The sequence below is a fragment of the Tursiops truncatus genome, chromosome 12, assembly GCF_011762595.2.
Source record: "Tursiops truncatus isolate mTurTru1 chromosome 12, mTurTru1.mat.Y, whole genome shotgun sequence".
NCBI classification, from domain to species: domain Eukaryota; kingdom Metazoa; phylum Chordata; class Mammalia; order Artiodactyla; family Delphinidae; genus Tursiops; species Tursiops truncatus.
In genome coordinates, this window is record NC_047045.1 from 43,858,706 (window position 1) to 43,886,420 (window position 27,715).

At 40.2% G+C, this 27,715-nt stretch overlaps 1 long non-coding RNA gene across 1 annotated transcript in view; it reads right to left on the reverse strand.

Annotated features, from left to right (window-relative positions):
- LOC141276015 (uncharacterized) overlaps positions 1-27,715 on the reverse strand; it is a 1,017,885-nt gene that overhangs the window by 896,345 nt on the left and 93,825 nt on the right. Inside the window, exon 7 of the long non-coding RNA XR_012324788.1 lies at positions 8,443-8,678. This is a non-coding gene — a long non-coding RNA (uncharacterized lncRNA). The remainder of the gene's footprint in view (positions 1-8,442; positions 8,679-27,715) is intronic.

The window sequence follows — 27,715 nt, forward strand, 5'->3', positions numbered from 1 at the left end:
CTGGCAAGCACAGATTTACTGCATCTTGACCCCTGAATAAGGTGTTGATATTAACCTTAAAGGAAATATGGGAAGGTTGCTTGTTTTGTACAGCTGAGGAATGCCAAATACACTAGACATATGGATTTATCCCAAGGATTCATCACCAAATGTAGCCCCAAAATCTTCCCTTTCAACTCTTACATGGTTTATACTACATGGAATCCCAGGGAAAAAATAGTGTGATTAGGTTCACAACACACATAGAGAGAATCAAAAACAAATGCTAATTATAGAAAGAGAACAATGTGTATAATTGCATGTGTATGTATATCCATATATATGTACATAACATCTATGTGTACCTTTAGTATATGTCACCTGAAAAGGTCACAATATTGCAAATAAGCATCACTTCAAACTTAAACCTCCTGTGTTACTTGGATCCCCAAGCTTTGAGTTTTCTAAACTCTGCCCAATCTAACAGCAGGTGCACACAAAGAAAATAAGAAAGTTTTGCAATAAACAGTATTGCTTTGAGTTCTTTTAGAAACATCTATAGAGGAACTGATTTAAGTAAAAAAACAAAACAAAAAATTCTTTCAAACACATAAGTTTCAAATAGGTTTACAAATGGGGATAACAGTCCTATCTACTAAGGTCTCCTTAAATTATGAAAGATGTCATCATCATCAAATATTTCAAAATATCTTTAGAAACTGAGATATAGAAATTGTGACAGTTTTGTATTTAAACTGTTCTTAGTAATATATCTTAATATAACTCTAATTTTAATAATTTCTATTTGGTTGCAGAAATAGAGACACAGACATAGAGAAGAAATGTATGGATACCAAGGGGGGAAGGCTGGTGGGATAGACTGGGAGATTGGGATAGACATATATACACTACTATGTATAAAATAAATAACTAATGAGAACCTACTGTACAGCATAAGGAACTCTACTCAATGCTCTGTGGTGACCTAAATGGGATGGAAATCTAAAAAAGAGGGGATATATGTATACTTATAACTGATTCACTTTGCTGTACAGCAGAAACTAACACAACATTGTAAAGCAACTATACTCCAATTTTAAAAAATAAAATAAAAAAATAATAATTTCTGTTTGGTCACTTGAGGTCAGTGGCTTTAATCTCTATTTTAACAGTTATAACTGAGAATTTTAAACTACACTTCCTTAGATTTCATTTCAAAGACATAAAGTAATACCAACTGAGCTTTTTGGCTTATTTTATAAGAAATTATGCAACAAACAACCTTGAAGATGGCAAGAAAAAAAAATTTAATTAGCAATATTTGATATGAGAGAGCAAAGCCTGATTATAGTGAGAGAACACTGTCCCATTGTTTGACACTCTTGATGCTACAGTTTATGTATAAAGTGAGTCAGAAACGATAACAAAACTACTAATTCCATGGAGTGTTTTCAGAGTGTACATTTTCTGATTAATTAAGGACCTTCTTAGATGATAGGGAAGATTCCTAGAAAGACAATAAAAAAGAAAAACTTTAAATCAGGGTTTCCTTGGTCTTTGTACCAGTTTTGATACTAAATCATGCTCATTTTGTCCCCAAAGATATTAAGTTAGTTTTTCATCCTTTTGTGAACTACCCGCATACATTTTCCCACAGTGTTCTGGGCATACTCTATGTCTTTGTTCAGACTGGGTGGCTTAAACAACAAACATCTATTTCTCATAGTTCTGGAGTCTAGGAAGTCCAAGACCAAGGTGCCAGCAGGTCTGGTGAGAGTCCTATTTCTGGCTTGTAGACAGCTGTCTTCTCGTACATATCCTCACATGGTAGAGAGCAGAGAAAGGAAGCAAGCTCTCTTCTTATGAGAGCACTAATGCCATTCATAAGGGCTCCACGCTCATGACCTAATTACCTCCCAAAGGCCCCACCTCCTAATACCATCACATTGGGTTAGGATTTCAACATATTAACTTGGGATGCATATAATCATTCAGTCCATAACACCCTACATTATTTTAATTTTATTTTAGGCTGCCTTAAAGAGAGGGCTAAAGCCCCTAAGGGGCTAGCACCATGGAGATTTGCCAGATCTGCTGAGTGAATCTCATCCACCCCTGTCATCTCAGAAAGCTTGCCAGGAAAGCTGGAATGTTCACGTCCTTCATCTTGCCACCTTTATGTCTTCTTGTGCCTGTTTGTTCCTCCAGAGAGAGATCTTCCCTAGACCTCTGCAGAGGCTGCCAACGTTCCTCTCCAGGAGGTCAGCTTGTACTGTGAGGGGTCACTAACTCTTCTGTTCCCTGAGTCGACCTGGGTGATAGCCCCTCCAGACCCTGTGATGTCACCCCTTTAATTGCTCACAAGCTTGGGAGCCTCAGGAGAGACTGAGGCTCAGGAGCATTTACACAGCCAAATAACATGCTGCAAAGCTTTGCCTTGGCCTCCTAGCCCCAGTGTCTGAACAGCTCTTTTATACTTGCGCTCTCCGGGCCTTGGAGATCTGATGGAGATCCACACTCCGTACCATGCTCCCAGAGGGTGGCTGCAGCAGTAGCCCTGAGGCAGTAACCAGAAAGTGGCTTCCCAGAAGCCACTGTCCCCATGGGCAATCTCTATGAGGAGGGCTTTCTTTTTTTCATAAACATTAGTTTTTAAATTTCTTAACTCTGAAATTTTTCAAAATTTTTCAAAATTTTCTATTCCTTTATCTCATTTTGTTTCTTGAAAGAGAATGAAGAAGGCAACTTTCGATATTTGTAAATCTTGATTCCCCAGATACCTAATGGAGATTTTGAGGATAGCTGTTCAGTTGATTTGATAAGGCCCATGAGGAAGTGACCAGAAGTGACCTGACACTAGAGAAGAAGTATCTCCAAACTTCTGACTTGTCACTTTCCAAGCTCCTAGGAGACGTACCGATCATAGCCATAACAATATAGAGACAGGAAAGAAGTTCATTTGGGTCATGGACTAGTCAGATCAGTTTCCAAGCAGGGCACTGTATTACCACCACATTTTTAAAACATTAATTGACTTTCTGTACTCGAGGAATAGTTTTTCTTTTCCGGTTTCCAACAAGCCCCAAGTGAGCAGCCATGGGCTTTCTATTTTCTCATGTAGCCTATTCTGCATGCCTCTTAAAGTACAAGTCTTCTCCGGGGCTTGAGAGTTTACCAGCAGCTTCTCTTTGGCACTAAGAGCCACATTGCAAGAGGTTTGGGTTCCCTTACACTTTCAGTAAATTTGTGTCCAGCTTTCCTTTGGCTTAATCCTTTTCCCGACCTCTGACTATCCATACTATTTGACCACACCCTAACCAAGCTGTTATCTGCAGGACATACTGCATTCGTAGGTTCTTAATCTATTATAATTATAGTGGTTTGCGTATCATGATAACTCAAACTCACGTAAGAAGTTTCTGGAACACCTTATAAAACAGCAAGTGACAAGATCCCTACCCTGAGGTGCTTACAATCGAGGTATCTAGGTCAGTCAAAATTTAGAGTGGCTAACAAGTAAAGCAGAGTTGCAGAAAATTGTTCAGGAAGTGAACATTAGAAAGATGTAAAAAGAAGAGATGACTGGATATGTAAATGACAGTTACATTTTCTGTGAGCAACATAAAAACAAAGCATGAAAATAAATATATGTATATAAAAAAAACAACAGTCCCAGAAGCTGACACAAGGGTAAAAGCTATGAAATGAAGTAGAAGATCAAGCTGGATTCCAGACTGTGCAGAGCCCCAATGAGAGCAAAATTACTGAATTCAATTTAGAGAAAGAACTAAGATAAAGAAGCACGTCACGGAGCAGAGTGACATCTTATTTGTGGGAAGAAAAAATAGCATGCCTGACACAGAGATTTAGATAAATTTTTAACGTAAAAATTTAGAAGTTGAAAATTCACAGCTCCAAATAGATTTAAAATTGCTTTTCCCTCATTGTAATAAAATTTTAGATAACTGTTCATTGTTCACATTCATAGATGGTGGTATATATCTAAGGTAACAAGGAAACATTAATGGAATCAAAATCACCATAAGATGTTATATATTTTTCTCTCAACTGTTCAAAATCCCTTGGTAATTAGAAGACATACTCTCCTTTGGATTTTGTTTTAAAAATAATTGTTCTACATCAGATTGTACATGTTTTAGCTTGGAAAGTCAGCTTTTTTATTTTGTTTTACAGATGACAATTTCAGACTTTGGCACTGGGTGTCTTTCTTTCTTTCTTTCTTTTTTTTAAATTTCAATTATCCCACACTGAAGTTGGCAGGAAAACCAAGTAGATAGTTTATAAACACAGATAAAGTGCCACAGAGTAAATAACACACTATGAGAACACCCAGCAATTTACTGTTGAAATCCAGAGTAAGCGTGTGAAAGCTGTTCACTCCATGATGTCTCTCCTCTTCTGAATTGAAGATTTGCTTGGCTCTGTGTATCTAAGGCGGTGCTGCAAGGGCGTGGGTCAGGTGGGACCACGACCCTCCCCTGGGCTGGGAAGATTACTCATTAGTAATTACCCTGTGCCTCTCCCTCCGCACAGAGAACCTGAGCCAAGCTGGAACTGGCTTTGTTGGGGTGGGGAGGCGGGGTGGGGGGGGGGGGGGGGAGGGGTGGATTTTCTCAGTTTGCCTCTGGCGACGATGGCGCTACCCCTCCTGGCTCCCCTGTTTGATTTCCCAAAGGAGAGTCACAGTTTTCTAGCCTTTTCTCTGTGGGGTGAGGAATGAGTTTCCCCACAAGTCTCCTCAGGCCACTGCAGAGACCTGCCAAAAATGGGTCATCTCCTCTCAGTGCGTCAGGAACCAGTGCTTTGGCTCTTGTAGGAAAGTGTCAGAATCACCTGTTACACCTAGGAGAGCTGAACATTTAGCCCATACCTAAGATCATTTAACATGAAGAAGACCCAAAAGATCACAGTTATGCACTGAATTGTGTCCCCTCCAAATTCACAGGTTGAAGTCCTAACCCCCAGTACTTTAGAATGGGACATTATAAAGACAGAGGGTTTTTACAGAGGTAATTAAGATAAAGTGAGGTCACTAGTGTGAGCCCTAACCCAGCAGGACTGGTATCTTCATAAAAAGGGGAAATTTGAACACAGAGACACACACAGAGGGAAGATGACATGAAGAGACAGGGAGAAGATGGCCATCCACAAGCCACAGGCAGAGGCCTGGAAGAAATCCTTTCCCTCGCAGCCCTTAGAGGGAACCAACTGTGCCAACACCTTGATTCAGACATACAGCCTCCAGAACTGAGACAATATATTGATATTTCCATTGGTTAAGCTGCCCAGTCTGTGATTCATTGTTACAGCAGCCCTAGAAGACCAATACAATCACTAAATACAAAGGTCACCTAATACAACTCTCTTGACTCTAGCTGAGGAACCCTTGGCAGAGAGATAGAAAAGGAGCTGCTCTTGTCACACAGTCTGTCAGTATCAGTTCCAGGACTGGAACCCTGTTTCCTGACACCGAATTCAGTGTGCCTCACCGCCCCAGGTGAGTGACCTCACCATCAGGAGGTCATTGAAGGGTCACTTTAATCAGTAGCGGTCACACTGAAGGACCTACACTCACTCAGCAACTCCGCACCATGATGGGAGCCGAGTGGGGACAGACCCAAGTGTCCACCCAGAAGATGGATCCTTTGAGCTCTCAGCACTTCATTCCCCTTCATGAGGTGAAGCACCCACAGCAATGGCCCTTTGGGGTAAATCGTGAAACGATGGAGCTGTGGGGGAAGGTTTTAAGATAAATGTACCCATGGTTTATTTTCACACTCCAACTTCAGACTCACAACTCCAGGGCCCAGGACTAATCTTCCACCAGCATAATGTAAGCAGTCTTTTTTCACCCTCTCCAACTCAGTGTGGGAAGCCATGGAGGAAGCTTGTTCCAGGGATCTGGAGAATGAACGGTCCAGGAGGGAAAGCTGCCCGGAGGGGTGACCAAATCTCACATCCAACACCTGTCTGCAACTTCACACAATCAGTCTGTAAGGTGGGCAAGTAAGAGGTCAGGCATCCCACACTGCTCTAGGGCAAACAAGAGTAGCATCTTTGTGTGTCTGCTGCCCTGCCATGTGCTATATTTAATATAGTCTTTTTCTCTAATTTATTAGGAAGAAATTTCTTAGTAGTGACATATTTGAACTGGGAAGCAACAGAAGTTTTTACATGACTACCATCTACCTCTTTTGACAAGGGGAATCTTAATCTTAAGTTCATGAACTCCCTGATGAGGAAAAAAAAAAATCACATCTTTATTTTTGCTAACCTCTAACTAATCTTTAGCATTTCCTTCTATTTTGAATGTAGGCAATAAAGCAGTGGTATTAGCAATACCAGTAATAGAAATAGAATTCATTAATACAATCACAGATACATCAATTGTTAAGGCTATCAAATTTTCATTTATGCTCATCACAGCTTTGAAATGTTGGTAGTTATTACATCTACCATTCAGTATTATCATTTTATATATTCATTTAAAAAGGCAGATATTACATTTTTCCTTTGATAACTGCATTTCAGTATAATTGATTTTTGGTAATCCTATGTGTTTTATTTATGCATGTATAAATGGTATCCTAAGAAAGGAGTCATAGACTTATCAGACTCCCAGTGGAGTCCATGACAAAAAGTTAGGAACCCTCACTGTGGCAGCAAGCACAGTCACTGGGAAAAACGTGACCGGCCAGAACTGTGAATGTTCCAGCATGTCATTTATAATCAGAAAAGAAGAGAAAAATCCACAATACACTACTGAATCATGGGAATCTGATTAAAAACGCAGATAGTTATCCCAGAGAGTTGAGTTCAGGTAGTCCTGGGTGGAGTTTGTTTGTTTGTTTGTTTTTTAAAAGAGATTTTGAAGCAGGTGGTGTGAGGCCCACACTTTGAAAAACACAGATGTTGATGTTCTGCTAACCTAACCATTTTATGTTAACACATAATACCTATCCTGGATTATTTCTTTTTCACCCCTGGCTTCTAAATCCATAGTTAAGTAACACAAGCAAAAATTTATTTTACTTTACTTTTGGCTGCAAAAATAATTTTAAAAGTATTTTCACAAGTAACACAGTTTAGAATAGCATTTATGCTTCAGCACTTTTTAAAGATAGAGGCAAACAATGTCAAAAAGAGAAAAGTTAGACAGGCATACACAGGTCAGGGACCTAAAAAGGATTAATATCTTTTTTGAGCATAATGTACTTGGCTGATGTGAAAGATGAAGGAACCAAAGGCTGTAATGCTCGCAGGCATGTCTAGCTCTTTGGAAGTTTGCTTTTGCAAATTCCTCTACCTTTCTTGAGTTACATGATTCACCTTGTGTTCACATTGACAGCTGACTGCCATTTTGCCAAGAAGTTGATAGAATTTGCAAAGCAGTAATTGACATCTCTCCTGGAGAGGTACACAGCCCTTAAGTGATGGAGGCTTTAGTTAGTGGCCCTGTAAACTCGGCTCAAGTGTTCCGAGTAAACAGACTAATTACAAGAGCACTGGAAGGACCAGCATGTTTGCTCTGGGTGTGAAGCAAGCATCGTTTTCTCAAAGCTAGTGCAGGACCTTGGAGGCCTCTTAGCTCAGCAGCTACTATAGTATGAAGTATCAGAAAATACAAAAGAAGCTTTAAAAAATGATTTGCATAGTGTGTATCTTTTCACCCTGGTCCGTTTCAATTGCATATCATTGTATCTAGGACAAAAATGCATCCAGCTATTAAGAAATTTAAATTGTAAAAGTTTCCCCAACTTACTTTATTGGTAGCTTTATTATAGACCTTATTAGAGCCTACCTTGTACTCTCTCGCCCTGGACTGAAAGCCCCTGGAGGGTAGGAATATCATTTCAGGGCTGGCCTGGCTCAGAGCTTTCCTGATTCAGCTCTTGATGTTGGAGACCTTTCCACAGCAGGGGCTTACGTGGAACAACTCAAGGACCTTACTGTGATCTGTCCTCCTGGCCTAGCGTCTCTATTCACCAGGGCTGGGGCCTGGGTTGGAGTCCTGGCTCTGCCACTTACCAGCTATATGACCTGACTTTAGGCCAGAAAGTTACTAGATATTTCCAAACCTCAATTTCCTTGTCTGTGTAAAGGAGATAATAAGGGCCTCTTCCTCTCAGATTTGTTGTGGGAATCACAAGAGATGATGTATGTGAAGCACTTAAGACAGCACCTGGGAAGTGCTCAGGAATTGTTAGCTACTATTATTTTCAACCAAAAACATGGACAAAACATGAAAATGATGCTACTGTGAAATCTTGAACCAAGGAAGCCTCAGATAATGGCAGTCAACAATCTGAGTAACAGAACCACATGACAGAGCAGCTCTTAGCCAGGTCCACGCATCAGAATCACCTGGAGAGCTTTCTCGACATTCTAACAAGCCAGAGTTGCTGGGAAGATGTGAGAAACCCTCGCCTTCTGAACACTTACCTTTTTGTGATAATGACCCTGGAGCAGTATTTCTGGGCAGATGGTGCTGGGCGGAGTCTGGGATCTACAAGGCCTCTGGGAGCCACAGATGGGGTCTCCTAAGAACAGTTAATAACTTGCTGTTCGTTTACAGAAGAGTCCATGTTAGCAGGTCTTTTCAACTGGTCTTCTATATTTCAATATTTTTTTCTTTTCAGATTCATATTTATAAGCAAGAGATAAGTCACAGAATTCCCCTGTAAAAGATGATTTAAAAAGTCTGCATTCCATATTCACTTAAAAATGGTTAAAATGGCAACTTTTATGTCATATATGTATATATCTTGCTACAATTAAAAAAAAATAATGTAATAGGCCAAAACCCAATATCCTTTAAATGGGTGCATTGTATGATATGTGAATTATATCTCAATAAAGCTCTTTTTTAAATCTATTCAAAATAGGGGGAAAAAATTTCAATCATTTTTGCATGAAAGAGGCCCCAACAAATGTCTTTGTCCTCAGAAGCTAGAACTCATAACTAACTTCCTCTATGCATGTTTTCAGCCAAAGCAAAGCTTTTGGTCACTTGGGACTCAGAGATTTTCCTTAGAAAATGGTAACTTAGGTCTCCTAAGAAGAAGAAAGAGGGGGAAGAGAAGTAGGAGAAAAAACTAAAAATAAATATGTAATTATAAGGTGTTTCTTCCTATCTAACTCAGTAATCCTATTTTTATCATTAGGAAATAGCAAAATAGCTCTTTGGCCATTATTCTTCTCCAATCTCCTTTTTTCCCTTAATCTTGCTTTCTCTTCCCTGAAATAATCAGGTTATTCCTTGGGATGCCCTTGGGGAGGACAGAGCCTTTGCATCAACTCCCCACTGCAGCTTGCCCTTTCCTCAGTCACACATAAGATTGTTCTTCTTATCTGCATCCAACAAAGTCACAGGAAGGTGTGAGGGGTTATCAAAAAGAAGCATCTCTGGGAAAGTTAACTACAGTGAGTTAACTTTCCCAGAGACGCTTCTCTTTGACAAGTTTAGCTCGTTACCTAAAATGGATGACTGTCTGGGGGCTGTATATATCCAAGGTAAATTTGATCAGATGGGCTTTTCCATCCATCTCAGATATAACCACAGTACACTGTGTGTGTGCGCCAGAGGCTGTCACCATCTATCTTTCCCCTGGAGTTAAAATCCTCCATTCCAGGTGGATGCCACTGAGGTGAATGATGTAGTTGGCCTTGCCTTCAAACTCAGTCTGCTCGACCTGAAGATGGTATTTTGGAAAATTTGTCTCACTGGAGAAACAGCAAAGCCATTTCTAGAGCATGTGTCCATGTCCTTCACTGTTTACAAAGCAGGGATGGAAGATTAAAAGATTTTTAAATGCATTGCACTCAGAAAGTACCGCTTTAGTGTTTTAAAGGTTAAGAGATTCATCTATGGTCAGCTGGTCAACTAATGGCCAACAGAGCTGGAAATGGAAACACCCAGTTACTCAAGTCCTCAAATCACTGCCTGGGCTTTAATTTCCTTATCTGTCTGTTATGGTTGAGAAGCCAAGAAAGAGATTATATGACCTTCAAGGTCCTTCCTAGGTCTATGACTACAGTTTTACATCAGGGAATGTCTCATCAGCATAGTGACAAATTAGCCAACATTGCCCCACCTAAGGGTGACTCAGGATCATTCTGCTTTTTTTTAATCTACGGTACTGGGTAGAAGATTCATCCCTCTTCTGAATACAATATTAGATATACAAATGCACAGATCAGAATCCGTGATCATCATAGAAAAACATACAAGGAGTGACTCAAATGTGTGTAGTCTTATATAATGATGTCATTGTACCAATGGCAGATTGAGAATGTCTAGGCAGTAGGGGTGACAATCTGGTTGTTAGCTGAGAATTGGCATTATAGTCAGCTTTTCTTTCTCCCAGCAACTCCCGTGGTGGTCTCACTTGCATCAGGAGAACAGGAGCCACATTCTCCATCTGCTGCTTGAGAAAGAGCACAGGCTTTGGAATCAGCCCACCCTCCTCTGGTTTCTTGTAAGTCAGAACCCTTACTTGAAATAGCCCAAATCTCTCCCACCAGTCCCCCATCCATCCTCTGTTTTACTCACATTTATCTTTTGAGCTTCCCTACTAGTGTTTCCACCTCACCCTTCCCTCCTTTGGCGCCCCTCCAGCCCCTACACAGATCTCACTGCACCCTGTGCCTCCCTACTCCTCCCTTGGGAGGTAGTGACTATTACTGTCTTCATCTTGCAGAGGAGGGAGCTGAGGCACAGAGCTAGTCTAGTGATATTGACTTGAAACAGTAGTGGGGACTTCAAAGTGGAAGAACATGTAATGAGGCTGGAGAAATAAGGAGGTTGACCCAGAGGGCAGGAAAGGGGAAGAGATTTTCCTCTTACTGCCTTTTCTCCACAGCAAGGCCCACTTGCCCTGGAACTCAGGATCCCTGGAATGACTCAGTCAGTCAGTTAAGAAATCACTGAAGGTACATGTTTTATGTTGCACGGCCCAGGTTAAAATGAGGATTAGGCAGTTTGCTGCTGATTCCACACTTTTTTTGCATCATTCAAGGGGTTCAGAGGCTGCTTTGGGCACACGTGTTATGGAGACAGACTCCTGTGGCTCAGTTCTGTGCCTCTTGTTGTCGATATTCCCTGAGATACGAGGAGCATAGCAGCCCTTGGGTGATATTTTCCCAACTCCCATAAAACATAGGCTTGTAAATTAAGGGGAAAACCCACCACACATGCTTCGTATGTGAACCCAAAATTTTACCTCATCCGTGGTCCTTACGTATTCAATTAATATGCATAATTTTCATTTATGAAATCCTGGCGATGATTCAACTGAGAAATGAATTAGCTTCTTCCTGTTATATCATCTTTGTTTGAATACTGACCCTGCCGCTTTCAAAATGTGTAACCTGTACTAATTACTTAAACTTTCTGAGCCTCAGTTTTCTTACATGTACAATGAGGATAAAAACAGTTTCTGCTTCTAGGTTGGAAAAATTAAATGAGTGAATACACATAAACTGCCTAGTCCATAGTAACATTCAAATATTGCTGTTATTTTGTTGTGTATTAAACATACATTTATTGAGTATCTTAGTACTGTCCGGGTACCAGTGGTATGTTAAGCCCTAGGAATACGCAGATGAATATTTTCCTTATTAAACCCTCCAAGTTTAAAATTTTTTTCAGATGATTTACTAAGATATAAACAATGCTGCCAGATAACAGGAATTAGAAGTACATAAGATAGATAAGGCCAAGGGAAGAAGAAGAAGGGGCAAACTTGGAGGCAGGAAAACTTCCCTGAAGGGTCACATACTTGCTAAGGGTGGGCCACCTTTCTGGCTCTGGACTTCCCTGCAGCCAACAGGAAGCTGCAAAGTTGAACAAGACAGAGATTTCCGACCTCAGGGAGCTCTGAGTCTAGTTGAGGAAACAGATGTGTAAACAAACAATTACGGTGCAATGTGATGAATGCAAAAGTGGAAGTTCTCTGGCAGGCTTTACAGAGGAAGTGATATTTGAGATTGGTTTTCAAGGATGGAGAGGATTATAGATACTAACCAGGAAACAGGACAGCACAGACAAAGGCTTGGAGCCTTGAAGAGCACTGCTGTCAGCTTGGAAAACGGGGTAAAATTTATTAGAGTCTCATCAGAGAAGTTCTAGAAGGCATCCAGGTGCTTAATTTTTTTTTTTTCCCATGAAATAATGACAGGGCTCACGATAAGTGTTCCATGCCAGCAAGAACAATAACCACAGCTTTAAAGAAATCAGAGTGAAGTTTAAAAATCAGGCAAGGGCTTCCCGGGTGGCACAGTGGTTGAGAGTCCGCCTGCCGATGCAGGGGACGCAGGTTCGTGCCCCGGTCCGGGAAGATCCCACATGCTGCGGAGCGGCTGGGCCCGTGAGCCATGGCCGCTGAGCCTGCGCGTCCGGAGCCTGTGCTCCACAACGGGAGAGGCCACAACAGTGAGAGGTCCACGTACTGCAAAAAAAATCTGGCAAAATGCCAAGGAAAGAAAAGAAAAGAAGCCTTAAAACTCTACCTCTCTCACTATATGTCCACTAAGATTTGGATTTCCTCAGGAATCTATTGGGAAGGAGAGGGTTCTACGCTTAGATATAAATATTTAGCTGTTTTTAGCAATCTAAAAACAGCATCAGAAACAGAGAACTAACAGGATAGAATTTTGGAACAGTGTCAGATCATTAGAAATCAAAGAAAAGAAGCATAAATAATTTTTTAAAAAAATAGCCGGATAGTGGTAAAGCTGAGATGAGACCACTTCCCTACTTTCGAGTCTCTTTCCAGCTGACCACGTGGATTCTCCCAATAATCAAGTACATTACAATGTTTTCAAAATTCTTCCAGCTTGACATAAACGTGTCCTCACATCTACAGATACCCAATTCAAAAATAACTTACTTTCAAAGAAGAACAAATGACTGAAACTTGACAGAAGTTTCCTTTTTGCACATGGCCATGCCATTGACCCCACTGGCTTAAACTGCCTTCCCAGAAATCCTTTATCTTCTTGGCTGATAAATGATCTTTTAGCAGTGAATCCTAACACCACATTCTGGGCTGGTTCCATCTGGCTCTCAATCAAGAAACTGAGAACAAACTGAGAACAAATCTGGTGAACAAATTGTAAGAGAGGGCTTCCCTGGTGGCACAGGGGTTGAGAGTTCGCCTGCCGATGCAGGGGACATGGGTTCGTGCCCTGGTCCAGGAAGATCCCACATGCCATGGAGCGGCTGGGCCCGTGAGCCATGGCCACTGAGCCTGTGTGTCTGGAGCCTGTGCTCTGCAACGGGAGAGGCCACAACAGTGAGAGGCCCACGTACCGCAAAAAAAAAAATTGTAAGATAAATGACAAGGACTGGGGCAACACAGGTAAGTATGAGATGTGTATCTTTGGTAACTCCCAACTTCCTTCTCAGTTTTGGGGGGTGTTTTTTCTCTCCCCCTGAGATATCAATTACACATTGCCCAACAGCTGTCCAAAGCCTCCACTTTCACTTTCCACCTTTATGAACGCCAAACATTCTCCATTATTATTAGCAGTATTAACATATACTACTATACAGTGTAAAAACTCCTTTCTATTACCTCTTTCAATCCACAAAACAAGCAAGGATTATTACCGGGACACATGCACAAGGAAGCCAGGAGCAGGAAGCCTGAAGGACCTGGCCATTAGCATATGGTCTAAGTAGCACTGGTGTTCCCATCTTCACGGCCCTTCGCCCCTTATCCTCGTTCTACAAAAGTAGCCCTTCTTCTACGCCCTACTTTCAGTCCACCTTAAAATATCCATAGCTTAGCTAAGTCATTCAGGAGACTCTTAAGATAAGGAGGTACAGCTTAGTTTCAAATCCATCCTCTACCACATAACCTCTCTGAATCTCAGCGGTCTCATGTGTACATTGGGTTCATATATAATTTCTTGTTACAATGAGCGTATATTCATTTACCATCTCTGCAACTTAAAACATTTGAATACAAATATAAATAATAAATAAGTGACGGTTCATTGAGATGTCATGTGTAAAGTAGTTGGCAGAGAATAGATCCCAAATGTTTGCTCTCCTCCTGCCCTGAGCAGCTCCATTACCTCGTTAACAAGACTGATAAGCTTCGCTATGACACATTTGTTGCACAAAGATGTCCACAACCAGGTGACTTTCTAGTTGGTGGAATGTGTGAGAAATAAGCTCACCCGCATTCCCTCTTACCCTGTCCTCTCTGCTGGGAGGAGGGTTGGCCTAGGGTTCTGCCTACAGGGAAGAGTGCCCTGGGATTGGGTTGATCTCTGGGCAAAAGAGCGAAGTAGGGTACATTGGCCTTTCCTGTCCTTTCACTTGCCTCTCTGATTACCTTCTCACATTTGGGTTTTTTCCCTCTACCCACTCCACCTACTTTCCTAGATCCTGTATTTTAGCATTCCCCTCACAAAATAATAATTACAATTTTGTCTGTTTTTAAGGCTAACCATTCCACTGCATTAAATATCCCATGTGCCAAGAATATATATTTGGTTTCTATCCTTTAATGCCTAGTGGACAACTATATACACTGAATCTAGGGTTTAGTATCGTAACTAATATATATATAGGTATATAAACTTGGTCACAAATAATTCTTTATAGCTAATGATTATAGGTACAGAGCTTCAAGACTCATTCTCTTTCAGAAGGAATATATCCTTCTACTTCAAGAATGTTCAATAGCTTTTATTTATCGTAGATAATTATTCTGGTCTCTCCACACTGGGACGGCAGTCAGGAAGCTGTACTCTGCTGTGCGCTAAGGCCAGGATTTTTACCGATACTTCCATGGCCTTATGACTTTCATTAAACGGCAAGGCCCCTCATCTTCCAGAGAACACAGGGATGCATAAACAAACGTGCCAGTGAGTATGTGTACACAAACACACACACACACACACACACACACACAGACCCTGAAATAAGACTTCCTCCTTCCTCTGATTGAAATATATTTCCCCAAAGTGGGAAACTCAGAGAAGGGAAAGTATTTTTTTCCATTTGGTGGTTTTTAGTGATTGTCAATTAAACCTTAACTTTGACGAATAATGCAATGCTATGTCCAGTTCTATCTAAATATATCTAAACTTTTTGTAGATGTATATTTTTGTATACACATAACCTGAGGAGAATCTATCCAGATCTAAAAAGAGTTGGATCATTCTTTGTGATTTTTAAATATGGAAGAATTGACTCCAAATCTAAATCTATGCTGTCCAAAATGGTAGCTACTGCCCACATACGGCTCCTGAACACTTGTTTGAGTAAGTATAAAATACATACTCTAAGTATTCAATACACAGTGGGTTTTGAAGATCTAATATGAAAAGGAATATGTAATATTATAATCTTTATATTAATCACATGCAAAAATGATAAAATTTTGGATATACTGGGTAAAATAAAATATATTATTAAAATTAATTTCACCCGTTCCTTTTCCTTCTTAATGCCTGTGTAGCTTAAGCTTGTAGCCTGCATTATATATCTATTGGACAGCTCTAGTCTAGATGTTAATTCAGTCCTGAGAAAGGAAATGTTTTCTTATTCTAGAGTATATGGGGCTAGCTGAGAAATAATCCCCAAGTGGCCATGTAACATCTGACATATCATATATTCACTTGACTATTTGTTCATTATCTCCCTCTCTTCCCCCACTAGAAAACAAAGTTCATAAAAATAAAACTTTATGGTCTGTTAACCCACAGTGTGTGAAATGACTGAAAATTCAGAACGCATCTGGCCTCCTCCTTTATGAGCAAAGCTTTGCAGGAAGCCTTTTCAGCTTTTGCCCTTTGAGACCTGTGGGTTTCCTGCATGTGGACGCATACCATGCAGCAGTTGTGTGAACGGTGCCATGCCGGAGTCTGACCGCCGTCAACTCCTTGGAAAAACTGCCACCTGTCACAGAGTGTCTGAGAAATGTGGGGGCCAGCTTTGGAGATTGTGATTGAGTTTTGGTTTATGGCTTTCCCACTGTTCCCTTCTTTCTTCCTTCCTTCCTGGTGCTTAAACCAAAACCCTCCAAGTTATTCTTGACCCTTCTCTCACTCTCCACTTGTAGTTCATTAGCAAATCCTGTTGGCTCTTCCTTCAGAATATTCCAAACTCTGCCACTGCCACCTTGGCCCAAGTCACCTGCATCTATATAAATGGAAGTCAGATCATGGTGCCCCACACTTTAAGAGCATCCAATGTCTCTACTCCTGTCAAAGTAAAAGTTCTTATAATGACTTCAAAGGCCTATCTTACTCCCAGATTACAGCTCTCAATCCCCTAATGTTCTCCCATTGTCCCACTCTGTTCAAGCCTTACTGGTCTCAAAGTTGTTTGTCACCCCCCAGGCATGCTCCTGCCTCAGGGCCTTTGCACTTCCTGTTCCTGTTGCTTGGCATGCCCTTCCTCCAAATCTTTGCCTGGCTGGTTTCTTTACTTCTTTCAAGTCTCTGTTCGAATGGCATATCTTCTTTGACCACCTGTGTAAAATACCATCCTCCCCCGTTACTTAATTCATTTTTCTCCATAGATCTTATCAGCATCTGACGTATCATATATTTACTTATTTGTTTGTCTATTACGTCTCACCATGAGAACTTTAGGTTCAGAAGAGTGAGGCTTTTGCATTGTTGTATCTCCAGTGCCTAGACATAGCTTATATCATAGGTGCTCGATGATATTTGTTCAAAGAATGCATGCAAAATAAATACTTTGTAACTAACTCCCATGTTTCATACTTTTAAACATTCATACCTACAATTGGCAAAGTACACCAGAGGTTTTCCCAGAACCCTGGAAAACAAACCATTTCTTTTAATATTCTCCCCCTCATTGATAGTCTTCTAAATTATTTCATATACAAACTGTATATATATATAAATATATAGTAATCTGGTTCAGATTACAATTAATACATATATGAACGCATTCATACATATACAAATTATATATATTCATATATATATATGCTAATCATACTGTTAAAGTTACATTTCCATACTAGACTTCTGTGAGTTAGTTGGAAAAAATAACATTTCCAGTCTTAACTCGTCCTGCTAACTGGACCTGGAGCACCCTTTCATGGATTAGAATTCTATCCATTTTTCAAAATGTACATTTTCTATATTTTAAAGCTCAAATACCTTTTAAAATACATGTTAATTGTGGGACCTACCTTCTTTTGCCCTGAAATAGAGCTTTGGGGTGAGGTCTCATATTTTCTTATCGCTGTTTTTTGCAATTAGCCTAGAAGCACCGCAAGAAGGCTCTGTCTTATTCATCTGTATTCCCTGCAGCCACTAGCGCAATTCTTTCTCATAATAGGTGCTTAATTATATTTGTTGTATAGGATTTAAGTATAAGAATATTTCTATTTAAAAAGTTTCATCAATGTTTCTTAAACAAAATTTGAGGCAAACTTTTTAGACAGAAATAATTTCTAAGTTAGAGTCTGAACTATATAAACTGGCTGTTTTTTTAATTTTTATTTGTTTATTATTTTTGGCTGTGTTGGGTCTTCGTTGCTGCGTGCAGCCTTTCTCCAGTTGCAGTGAGCGGGGGCTACTCTGCATTGCGGCACACAGGCTTCTCTTGTTGCGGAGCATGGGCTCTGGAGCACGTGGGCTTCAGTAGATGCAACGCATGGGCTCAGTAGTTATGGCTCACGGGCTTAGTTGCTCCGCGGCACATGGGATCTTCCCAGACCAGGGTTCGAACCCACATCCCCTGCATTGGCAGGCGGATTCTTAACCACTGCGCCACCAGGGAAGCCCCCGGCTGTGTTTTGGTATACTTAAGTTTATCCTGTCAATTTAAGTTTCCCACTTGGGAGAACTTTCTTCACCTCCACTGCCAGCATCTCTTTTGGGGGCTTAGCACCTCCAGCCATAGCATCCCTTTAGCCAGTTTATTTACTCTCTCTCAGAAGATGTTCTGTTTGGTGAAACTTTACTGTACACCACATGGTCACACACAAAGACAGTGTCTAGGGCTGAACCAAATTACTTTCAAATTACCTTCCTTCATTACCCATCTCTGCCCCAACTAAAGTATGTGTTTTTCATTCTTAAAAAATAAATTCAGCTCTAGAGAAGAACCTATTTCTTTATCTTTATTATTGAGAGGAAGTGAAGGGAAAAAAATGCAACTGTCACCCCATCAAGGTCTTCATCTGTTAAAACTGTTCTGAAAGCAGAAAATTTAGGACTTTTTAAGGACCTTCCCAAAATTGCTTCTGCTTAAGAGAAATTGAAAGTGATTCCCAGCCACCTCTCATTGTCTTACCCATCATTCAGGCTTTCTAACTTCATCTCATCATCACCTTTAAATGAAACAAGCTTATATGAATGACATGTTACTGGTCTAACTCAAAAAAATCCTTCTTAGACAGGATTGTAAAATGTGTTCTCTCATTGGGTAAATGCTCAAAGAATACACTGATGTCTTTTAAGCTTAGCTGGAATCAACTTATTGGGCAAGTAATGAATCTAATTGTTATGCTAGCTTCCATGTCAGCAAAATAACAGATGTAGAGTATAATGGAGGGGGAAAAAAGTTGCTTTGGGATTGCTAGAGCAGGTGCGACATTAAAAAAAAAAATCACATGGAACTTTATCAAGTGCATGTGGAAACAGTTGGAAATTAGCCAGGAGGAATGTTCTCCTTCAATCCCTTAGACATCCAGTTGTGGGCTGGGATTAGGCTCCTGAACAGCTGAGTCAGGAGGACACTGACACCTTGTCACTTCTTCAAGCTCTTTATTCCCTCCTCACCCTCCAACAAAAGCACCAGAGATTGCCCTCCCCCAACTAGACACACACACACACACACACACACACACACACACACACACACACGCACGCGTCCAGCTGCCAGATACGGCCTTCAGAGAACACTAGACAGCGTTGAGTCCAGGCAAGTTACCATGGTTCTCTGGCTATTACTGCATCCAGCACATCAGGGAATGGAAATAAGTGTGCACATGTTCTAAAAGGCCCTTTGGGAAAGATCAGTGGGGCTGCATGGGGGACACAATGGCAGGCTTTGTCCCAGAGAAAGGATTTGGGCTGGCAGGCAGCAGCAGTCCTGCTGGACACAGTGTGTGTCCGTAAGGGCAGTGGGGGAAAACCATGTGCAGGTTTACAGAATATCCTCATTGGGAAAAGTAGGGCATTTAGTGTAATTAAAAGTCATCCTGAAGACATCAGGTAAGAGGCTGCTGTTTTTAATTAATTGCTCCCATGATCCTGTGACCTTAAAAGTGGTGCTGCTCAGAGAGGTTTAGAATTATTCCAGAAACACAAGTTATTCAGATGAGGGCAAAGCACAGTATATCTGAACGTTTGATAAAGGCGAAAGAGGAAAGAGAAGGAAAACTATGCGAGAGTGAGAAAGAATTGAAAGAACTGAAAAGTATAAATAGTGACCTACCTATAATTTGCTAAAATAATCGAGTTCTCTTTTCATGCTCTGTGCCTCAACGTCCTCACGTCCAAAGTACAACTCCCCACTGACCTGCATCCTGCCTTGATATATAAATTATTGGGGGAAAAAATTCTCAGAGTCAAGGTTAATAGAAAACAGCTGGCAAACAAACTGAGAGCCATATGTCATAGATTCCTCCAAGTAGAGAGATTATTTTTTAAACTCTGTTTTGAAGAGTCAGCGTGTCCACAACAAGCAGGGTGAACCAAGGACTTTACATGGTCTCCACGATCATGAAAATAAACATGGTGAGGACTATATAATTGTGTCAGTTAGGAAAAGTGGGACTGGACAACACAAGAAATCTGATCTGAAATGCCTTTCCCTTTCTTAAGTATAAAATCCCCAACTAAATTATCTAAGTAGTTACTACTGCTCTCTACTTTTCTTGTGCACCTCCTTAAATGGAGAAATGGTTACATTTTAAAGAATACATCACAGCTCATGCCTTTAAAATTTCTAAGATATATAAGCCTCTACTCTTTACAGATCTTTTGGATGAAAGAGCACTGGTGGCAGTAGAATGGCCTCTGGAGGACATCAGGTCCCACCACCCATCAAAAAGAAGAAATCTGGGACCTAAAACAGCATTGTCTGTGTCCTTTCTTGAACTGTCTACCCTGCTTTTTTCACAAATCATGATAATAAAACAAAGTTATTCTTTAAAAAAAAAGAATACTTTTATTTAGACTTCACTATCTATAAGGTACATTATATAAAGTAGTATCAGCACATGAGATAGACTTTGGTTATATTAAAGGTTAGAAAGGAAAAATAGGAAGTTCCCTGGTGGCCTACTGGTTAGGATTCCATGCTTTCACTGTCAAGGGCCTGGGTTCAATCTCTGGTTGGGTAACTGAGATTCGATAGGCCATGCAGCCAAAAAAAAAAAAAAAAAGAGCATTAACTCACTGACTAAATCAAAATGTATTTTTTAATTTGTATATTTTCTTCTAATTTTCTTCCATAGTTTTGTGTTTAAATTTGTATTCTTCTTTTCTCACTTAATATAGCAAATATCTAACAAACTTGAGGACACAGGGAGGAAGGGGAAGCTGGGACGAAGTGAGAGAGTAGCATTGACATATATACACTACCAAATGTAAAATGGATGGCTAGTGGGAAGCAGCCACATAGCACAGGGAGATCAGCTCCATGCTTTGTGACCACCTAGAGGGGTGAGATAGGGAGGGTGGGAGGGAGGCTCAAGAGGGAGGGGGATATCAGGGTAACTGATTCATTTTCTTGTACAGCAGAAACACAACATTGTAAAGCAATTATATTCCAATAAAGATATTAAAACAAAAACAAATAAATTCTGGACAGTGTAGTGGATACTCCATGCAAGATGCCTGAAAATTATACCTCCCTCTTTTCAGAAGCCTCAGAGTTTTCACCAAGCTCAGAGCTGTGTGTGTGTGTGTGTGTGTGTGTGTGTGTGTGTGTGTGTGTGTGTGTGTGTGTGTGTGTGTGTAGCCAGGCTCTGTGTCGTGTGGACCTGCTTCCATAGCCTGGTTCAGAACTACAGTTGACATTGTACTCAACACAGACACCTCCGTTCTATTAGGATTTGTCAAATCTGTCAGATTTTCTGTTACAGGTTAGAGAAGCTAAGAGTTGGTGGTTGGTGGAGTCATGAGGAAGCCCAGAGAAAACCACAGAAAAGGCAGTACAACTCATAATGTAGACAGTGGAGTAGAGAGAAATTGTGGCTCATTGATTTAAGCTGAGTCACCCTGCTGTATAAACTACTAACAGAGCCAATAGTCAGTTACTTTCAAAAAATGATCAAATAGTTGAGTCGGGAGAGATATATTAAAATGTCAGTAATAATAGTTAACATCTAAATAACACTTACTGCAGGTCAGGTGTTGCTCTCTGTTCTCCACATGTGTCCTTCGATCTAACCTTCCCATAATTCCTATGGTGCGGGTTCTATTATCATCCTTATTTTAAAAATGGGGAAACACCTGAGCAAAGCTATTAAGTGATTTGATAAAGAGTCAAACCCAGAGGAGGGGTGGTTCCATGGCTATAATTTTGTTTTTTATAATAAATATATTTGGTCTTCATCCCCTTTGCTGGCACAGAGCTCCTAAAACTCTTGGAATTTCCTAAGTGATAAGAGAGATTGGAGGACCTTGATATTCGTAACAAACCCCTTTCAACCACAGCTGAGTTTATGTTAATGAGGCAATTTTGAGATGCACCTAAGGATGGGGGCTGGTTGCCGGAGGAACAAATCATGTGATTAGAGGGTTGGAAGTTTTAGTCCCACCTCCCTGACCTCTGGGGAGGGGAGAAGAAAAAAGGGTTAGAGACTGAGTTCAATCACCAATGGCCCATGATTTAATCAATTGCACCTATGTAATGAAGCCTCTATAAAAACCTAAAAGCATGGGGTTCAGAGAGGTTTTGGGTTGGTGAACACATGGAGATTCTGGGAGGGTGGTACATCCAGAGAGAGCATGGAAGTTCTGCATCCCTTCTCACATACTTTGCCCTGTGCATCTCTTCCATCTGCCTATTCTTGAGTTATATCCTTTTATAATAATCAGGTGACCTAGTAAGTAAAATGTTGCTCTGAGTTCTGAGCCACTCTAGCAAATTAATGGAACCCAAGGAAGGAGTTGTGGGAACCTCTCATCTACAGCTGAAACCTCATAACCTCAGATGGGATTCGAACCCAGCCAGAACTCAGACTGGGACTTGAACCCATAGACTGGGACTCAAAATCACTGTCCTTTAATTGAAATCGCACACCCGGTCTCAGGACTTGCTGAAGCTCAAATTCTTTATGTCTCAGAGCAGAAGGAATTCAGTGAGAGGAAAAGTGATAGGTAAGAAGTAGATTTATTGAGAGACATACACACTCCATAAACAGAGCATGGACCACAACAGAAGGCGAGAGGCCCTGGGAGATACACATTCCATAGACAGAATGTGGTCCGTTCAAAAGGTGGGAGCAGCCTTGAAATATTGCGTGATTAGTTTTTATGGGCTGGGTAATTTCATAGGCTAACGAGTGGGAGGATCATCCCAACTATTTCAGGGGAAGGGGTGGCGATTCCCAAGAATTGGGTCACTACCCAATTTTTGGCCTTTTATGGTCAGCCTTGGAACTGTCGTGGGTGTGTCGTTTAGCATATACACTAATGTATTACAATGAGCATATAATGAGGTTCAAGGTTTACTGGAAGTCAAATCTTCCACCATCCTGAGCCTAATTGGTTCTAACCAGGTTTTGTCATATCCTCCATGACTATGTCATTCTTCTGAAGGTTGTGCCCTACTCCCTTTCCTCCTGTTTCATAGTCAATGGGTCAGAATCACAGATGACAACCTGGACTTGCCATAGGAGTCTGAAGTGTGTGTGCTGGGACGGGAGCAGGGAGGGGGAATCTTGTAGGACTGAGCCCTTAACCTGTGGGATCTGATGCTATCTCTAACACCTGAATGCACATGAATGCCTGAATGCCTGTGTCTCCATTTTTGCAATCTAAAGGAGTTTCTCTCATACAAAGTCTTTGTACATAACATATAAATGTACGTATGTGTATGCACGTATTGTGTATTTGTGTGTATGTCTATATAGAGAGAGACAGAATGTGTACATGTTTATATATATATAATTAATCTAGTGCCCATTCCGGTATGGGTATAGCCCATACCCATTCCAGAGAGATAGTAAGATAAGTGGTTGCCAGGGATGGAGATGGGGGAGGGTGAGGAGTGACTACTAACATGTAAGGGGTTTCTTTGGGAGGTGATGAAAATGTTTTAAATTAGTGATGATGGCTGTGTAATGTTGTAAATATACTAATACAATACCATTAAATTGTATTCTCTAAAAGATGTGAATTTCATGTATCTAAATTATAGCCAAACAAAGCTGTTATTTTTTAAAAGTCATTCTACGCAATCATTTCTCCTGTAAATAACATTTCCTACCTCTGCACATCAGAAGTCATACAGGAGAAATGGAGAACATCTTGAGAGGTTATCTACTTGCCTGCAGGCAACCGACGGATCAATCCTGTCAACATTTAGAATAATGTCAAAGAAGATGTATCTTTCATCCTAATCCCTCTTTAATGAAATGTTCACAAGTATGTAGCCCATGATTTGAATAAAAGGAAATAAGTAATTCTAGTTAAAAGTTGATCTAAAATTCTGGGGACTTCCCCAGTGGTCCAGTGGCTAAGATTCCGAACTCCCAATGCAGGGGGACCAGGTTCGATCCCTGGTCAGGGAAATAGATCCCACAGGCATGCAGCAACTAAAGACCCCACATGCCGCAACTAAGATCCCATGTGAGACCGGGTGCAGCCTAAATAAATAAATATTAAAAAAAAAAACGATCCAAAATTCTCTCTGCATTTATAGCATATATCTTCTGGTAGAAAAAAATATTTTTAATATATTTTATTATTATATATTTTAATATATATATATACTTTTTTCAAAGCTAAACAATGCTAATAAAGGAACATGGATAAATGTGTTGCAACTCTGATTCTACCTACATGTTGTAGGGCTACTAGCTGTGAACTCTAAAGTCATCTTATAATTTATCTTCAAAAAGAGAGGGCAAATGTTAACTCATGGTTCATTTCATCACCCCCCAAAAAAACCTCTTTTCATCAGATGGAGGTATACAGCCAGGATTCACTGAGACCCACTTCTATTCATACTCATCCACAATGGCCAATAATACGTGCTTCTGTCTGTGGAGTGTTCCAAACCACTTCCCGTGTGGAGCTGCCCACTTTGAATGGATGTTTGCTCAAACAAACTCTTAAAATTTCTAACATGCCTCCATTTATCCTTTAGCAAAGTAAACCTCGCTAGCGTTCTGTGAGATATTAATGGGAGTTCCACAGAAGAAAACAAAACAAAACCTTCTCAGCATTAGCAATATTTCCTCTCAAATTACTCTAGAAGATGTATAAGAGAAATATCAAACACATAGGTATCCCTTTTTTGTGTGTGTGATAATTTCCCTTTAAAAAAAGTGCGGCAAGAATGTCAAACAGTCAAGTGAAATGATGTAACAGCCAAGATCATGTGATGTCAGGTCTGCCATTGCTACACAAGCTATACCTACCCAGCAGCTGGTGCCAAACTCTTCTATTATTATTACCATTCTATGTTAGGTATCTCATAATTTCAGCATGTATTTTTGATGTTACCCAACATCAATTGTATATTTGCATATAAATCAAATGCTGATAGCTTCTAATTGAAATTAATTTTTTCATGAGACCCTTTTATGATTTCTGTTAATCCAAGTCTATTTCTCATGAGCTCCAGTTGCCATCCCATCACTATGTTATACTTTTAAAAGTATTGTACTGACAAATGAATTTGGGAGATTCAGACCTAAACAGACAAGAATATTTGAGCTCAGAGATCCAAACTCCATCAGTTATCATCTAGTGAAATGAGATAATCCAGTTAAGTGTAACCAGCTATACCTGTCATTCATCATATCCTAGGCACTCAAAGGAGCAGAGATAGAATGGAAAGCCCTGCCTTTAGGTCATCAGAGTCCAGAAGCAACATTCCTTTCTTGTAGCCAGATTCTGACAGCAAATAGAAATGACTATTTCCCAGAATCATAGAACTTCAGAACAGAAAGGATGATGGAGATCATTTAAGTCCCCCATTTAATAGCTGAAGATCAGAGAGAGTATTGTGTTGCATATTCAGGAAGCAGTGATAAAATTATGATTAGAACTTGGAATAGATTGTACCTCTGTCCCCAAATATTCATTTCCCTTTCATATGAAAAGATTAATTCATTCCACCCATTGCAATGTAACATGCAATGCCTCGTACAGAAGTATATACCTCTATCCCACTGACATTGGGCTTGGTCAGGTGCTTTGGCCACTGGCACGTGAAGGGACATTGCTTGCATATGCTGTGGCCAAGCAGAAGCTTTAACAGTCATCATGTGGGCTTGCCAGCTCCCTATTCTTTTCCCTCTGCCACAGACTCACATGTCCTGGAGGAGGCAGCTCCTTCAGGCTGGAATGAAGAGGACACTGGAAGCAGACAAGCATATGATCCATCTTCTCACATGTCAAGAATGTGAAAAACTTTATTTTCTGTTGTTGTAAGCCCCTGAGATTGTACAGTTATTCATCCCTAGAGCAAAGCTGAATAATTTAGAACACAGAACCAAAAAGGATAAGTGATCTGCTCAAGTTTACACAACTAGGCAACTAAATAGCAGAACCAGAATTAAATCTCGGTTCTTTTAACATGCAGTCCAGTGTTCTCTCCATATTTCAGAACTCCTGAAATGCTCAATATAAACATCTACACAGAACATTTTACTGAGATATTTAGAACATCTGCAAAAGCAATTTACTCCAAGACTACAGCTTTGTCCAATTAATCATTCCTTATATGCTGAGGGCAACTAACAGGCTACTAACTAATCCATGAAACTCACACTCATTGTGGTCATTAGTGACCATACCAACCAGGAGCCATTCCCCCTGATGTGAACTGGGTGGTGTGGAGTTGCAGACTGAGTGAGGTTTGCCCTTTTTCATCTGTTGTCGTTGGCCTGGTCATCTTCAAGTGCCTGTTATCTGGGGTGAGATACAGGATTCTAGCAACAGCTCTGTTGTATAGTCTTATCTTTGGAACATATGGACTCTTTCACACTTGGTTTCCCTAAGTAGGCCTTTAAAAGTGATGGCAAATTCTGTCAACAAGTCACACCTGTTTTTTGCCCTCTCCAGTAAAAATCTGTCCAGGAGCTTCAAGAAGCTCTTTCTACTACAGGGGCACTTTGTGCCCCTGTGCCATTTGCTCCTATAGCCATTTCCCTCAGAAGTACTGTCAAAATGTATGTCTTCAGTAAGCCCTCCCAGTTAGAATCAGAACCTTTTATCTAATGATTATGCTCTTTTTTTGGACCTTTATACCCCATTTGAACTATATGATATAGATGTTCTAGATCTAATTCAATGTTCTGTATTCACTTTTGGGTGATCTTGATCTTAGTCTAATAGTCATATTAGACTATTGGAATTTGAATGTGGAGCTCAAACTAAGTAATTTATTGTGTTTAGTGCTATAGACCTTTAAAGGCATTCATTATATTCTGAATAATTATATAATATGATTAATTAGGCTTGTCTTATGAGGGGTTACTCCTCTTTGTTAATTCAAAGTTGGAAACTTGAGTTTGGAAAAGTTGGAAGTTATACAGATTATATGCAGTAAAAGGGATTTTTGGTTGAGTAATCATTGTAGACAACCAATCTGAGCCATTATTTAGTAAATAGATTCAGTTTTTATTCCAAACTATAGGAAGGTTTTATCTTAGTTTTCCTGATTATGTCAAAGGATAATATATTGATCTATATCTGACACTATACACCAAGATAAATTCCAAAGGGATCAGAGATTTAAATATGAAAAATTAAACCGCAGAAGAATATTTTTTTTTTTTTTTTTTTTTTTTGCGGTACGCGGGCCTCTCCCGTTGCGGAGTACAGGCTCCGGACACGCAGGCTCAGCAGCCATGGCTCACGGGCCCAGCCGCTCCGCGGCATGTGGGATCTTCCCAGACCGGGGCGCGAACCTGCGTCCCCTGCATTGGCAGGCGGACTCCCAACCACTGCGCCACCAGGGAAGCCCAGAAGAATATTTTTAACTTTGGAGTGTGGAAGGCTTTTAAAATATGGCTCAAAATTTAGAGACCATAAGAGAAGCTGATAAATTCAACAACATTTAAAAGAAATTCTGAAACATAGACACACACATATGCAAGCCAGTCATTTAACAAACTGGCAAAAAAATTTTTCAAGTTAAATTGAAAAATAATTTTTCTAATATATAAAGAGCTCCTAAAAATCAATAATAAAAAGGCAACCCCCAAAATGGGCAAATTATATGAACAGTGTGTTCAAAAAGTAGAACTATAAATTACTCTTAAACATATGAATAGATACTGACCTCACTCATTATGAGAGATACAAATTAAAATTACACTCAGATATTATTTTTCATCTAGGAGACTGGCAAAAATTCAATGACTTGAAAATATACCTATAGGAGTGAAAATTTAGACAAAAATCTCTATGATGACAATTGTCAATATTAACAAATTAATAAACGCACAGAGAAAATTTTCCAGTAATATTATTTTTGAAAATTTACTTGACTAATATACTTGCCAATTTGCAAAATGACATT